Source organism: Arachis duranensis, chromosome 1, assembly GCF_000817695.3.
Source record: "Arachis duranensis cultivar V14167 chromosome 1, aradu.V14167.gnm2.J7QH, whole genome shotgun sequence".
Taxonomy (NCBI): domain Eukaryota; kingdom Viridiplantae; phylum Streptophyta; class Magnoliopsida; order Fabales; family Fabaceae; genus Arachis; species Arachis duranensis.
Window position 1 is genome coordinate 12,204,873 of NC_029772.3, and position 3,980 is coordinate 12,208,852.

Sequence of the window (3,980 nt, forward strand, 5' to 3'; positions counted from 1 at the left end):
TTGATTTTCGCTCGAAAATGGGAGGGTTTCGTTGTTTTGAAAGCGCCTTGAGAAATGGAAGAAGTGGAAGAAGTGGAAGAGTCTGCCATACGTAAACGTTCAAATGTTGAGCGCGTGATTTTGACGCGCCATGTTATCTCTCTTCATGCGCGTGATTTCTGTTTGGGCTGGGCCAACTTGTATGCTTGTAGGCTTGTTTGTGTAGCAGGCCCGATATATATATATATATATATATATATATTACTTCATACTATTGGGTCATTGAGGAGTGTTGCTAGACGTCAATCTTGATTAGTAAATTTAGTATGACTAATTTACTACTCGCTTAGTATTGAACCTATGGGGTCACACACTAATGAGTGTTCTAATATTTGCTATAGAATTATTTAATTATTATTTTGATTTGATCAAATAAATAATTATATTAATTCAGATGAAATATTATTATATTTTTTGCTAGCACCAAGAATATAATAATAGTATGATAATTGAGAATATTAAATGAGATTTGATAATAATTAGTTATTCTATTTCTAAACTTGAATTCTAAATTTAGATGAGATCCTAACTGATTTTGTTTCAAGTTGAGCTATGATATGATTCATAAATTTGAATGATTCAGATTTAGAATTTCAAGATATGATTTAAATTTAAATTGAGATTCAAATTTAAAATCAATAACAAATCTCATACCATATATATGAATGCCAAGAGTACAGAAAATAGGTGAGAGTAAAACACAAGGGTTTTATTCCTTTACCTCTACACACATAAACGTATGTGAGCCTGATTCTTAGAGAAGAATTTTATGGCGTGCAAAGAGTTGCAAGAGGTTTCTCAATTTAGATCAGATATCCATTGATCAAGGAGTTGACAGCAAAGGTTGCTCTCGGTGTGGATATGCATAGAGTCTTCGTACAATCGAAGAATAAAGTTTTTACTAAAGCGTCTAAAGGTATTTAGATCTGATCTATATATTATTGGAATAAAGTTTAAATACAAAATAGATCTTTAGAATTACTTTCTTTTCTTCCGCTGCGTGTTATAAACACATGGTAATCCCTCAAGTGGTATCAGAGTTTTGATTTTTTTTGTGTTTAAATTTTTATTCGTATTTTCTTAAAGTTTGTGAATTAATAGGATTAATTCAAATTATTTTTTAAGCATGTGATGTATTTATTTTCATTGAGATGGTTTTCTAATAAATTAATAATTAATTTATTTTAATATTAATTATTTAATTGTGATTAAATTATCATTTTTTTAATATAAAAGTTATATTTATAATCAAATATTTTGTTTGATTTTATTTATTTATTAAATTTTATTGTGATTTTGATCACAATAAAAGGAATAAGATGCAAAATATCTTTTGTTCATTTTTTTATATATATAAGTGTATATAAAAAGGTCAAATTTGATTTGATAATTTTTTAAGGTTAAACGTTAGTACATGAAAAATCAAATTTTGATTTGATTGATGTGTTTTGAACACTATAATTTTAGAAATTAGTTTTTCTAATGTTCTTGATTATAAAGAGCGGCCTGACCATCAGGAGTTTTATTTTCAAGATAATAATAAGTATATACATTTGATGTATTAGGAATTTAATTTTATATTTTGCCTAGATAACCTGGGAGTATAAAATTTTATCTATGAGTACTGATAAAAAAATCCCTAACAATGGAGATGAATCCTAAAAGTTAGGAGTTTACCAAAAATAAATTTATCTCTTGTTTATAAGGAGCAACCTGACAACCAGGAGACTTGTACTCAAAGATAGAATTTATTTATGCATATGATGATATATAAGGAGAATTAATTTTATACTTGAACCTAGACAACCTAGGAATATAAAATATAATTGAGTTAAATAATTGTCTGACAATTAGATAATTATTTGGAATTATAATTGTATGTGATACAATTTAATCATGTTTATTTGGAATAGATATGAGTAACAACTTGACAACCAATGTATTCATTCACGATTCTAAATAATTTTGTCAGAAATATAGATTTCTTGATTTACTTTCATATTTTAAATTTTTAAATATGTCCATCTTTCGCATGGCATACTTGAAAGTAATAAATTGGCTATACATTGAGAATCGTTCTTATCTATAAAAGGGTTTCATGGACATGATAATTCTATTGAAATAATATTGTCCAATAGAATTGGTAATGGAATAGTTAGTACTTGTGAAGTATCTAAAAAATTATTTTAATATAATATAGGTAGTTTTGACAACTATGAGTTCAAATTTTCAAAACATATACCCACTATTTATTGCTGAACATCTTGAGAAGATGTATGGTGCCCAAAGTAAGATAGTATAACTATCAAAGATTTTATTTAAACTATTGAGAGTATTGGGCAATATATTTTGAATTAAACAACTTTAGAAGTTGGAATGCCATTAGTCAAATGGCTTTAGCGAGAATTGTTCTTACAAGCATTTTTAGAGATTTATTTTTTTACAAATAAAATTTTCCTTAATATGATTAAGGTTTGTGATCTTTAAAAAAAAAACTCAATATGAGTATTGAAGATGTGAATCAAAATTGCTCTTAAGAGTTTCTTTTACCAATAATAAAGATATTGAGTATTTTTATTATAAGAGTTTAAAGTAAAATATCTAATTATCTAATTGATATTCTATTGAATAGAAAATGAGATTCACTCCATGCACAAATACTAGTACTCTATGCATTCCATCATGTTTAAGAAACATGAAATTTGATTTAGTTGAGTATCACTATTTGTTAAATATTTGGACTACATTTTAGAAATGTTTCTAAATTAACAAATTTCTCATTAAATCAATTTTTTACCCATATGAGATATGGAAAAGGCATAAGCTGAAACTCAAGAACATTAGAGTTTGGAGATGTCTTATATGTGTTAAGAGATTGCACAACAATAGAATTGATATTAAGTCCAATATATGAGATTTATTGGTTACCCTAAAGAAATAATGAGATTATTTTTATCACTCTTCTTATGACAAAGTGTCTATGATAAGAGGTTAAACTCTTTTTTAGAATAGGAATTCTATCTTAAAGAAAGAATGGGAGTATAATTACTTTTATTAAAATTGTATACCACTCAATAGAGGATATACTTTCTCCTGAGAGTATAAAAGGTTTGATCGTCAAAGTAACTTTCGAAAAAGTAGCCTATTGTATAATGATACAATTCTATAAAGATAGATCTAATGGTTACTTAGATTCTTTATAATCATGTTCAATAAGGATTGTCCTTAAAATAAAATTATACACTATTGTAGTAGGAGATTTTATGTTTTGAGAAAACGTGATATTTATTATGTACTAGACGTATTTTACAAAAATTCAAGCACATGTGCTCAAGAGCAAATGTGTTTAAGGTCAAAAGAGTTTTGATAAACACAAATGTACATTGAAAAATTATACACATGATTGATTGACTCTAGTGTAAGTGAGAGATTATTGAGATAATAGTATGCCCAAGATCCAATCTATCATGATTGGCTCTCGTGCAAGTGGGAGATTGTTGGAAATAAGTAGTATGACCACAATCCAATCAATCATGTGTCAAATAATTTGTTATTGTTATTATATTAAAATGTTAATATAATAAGGTCATTGATTAAATTTAGAGATTCATCATTGTGATAGTGATCATAATATTGAGAGATAAATCTTTTATAATTTAATCTAAATTGTTTTTGGTCATAGGATTATTAAAAAGGACATTAATAATCGGGATAAGTATGATTTTGGTCTCCAACGTAGAGGCTAAAAATTTATTTTGTCTCCGAACTTTTTTCGCTCTAAAATGGTCCCCAAAATTTCAGTTTGTTTTAAAATCGTCCTTTTTACCAATTTTATTTTTTTATTACCAAATTACCCTTCATTAAAAAAATTATAAAATAAAATAAAAAAATAAAAAGAAGAAAGAAAGGGATACGAGAAGGGGGTGGAGAGAGAAAGAAAG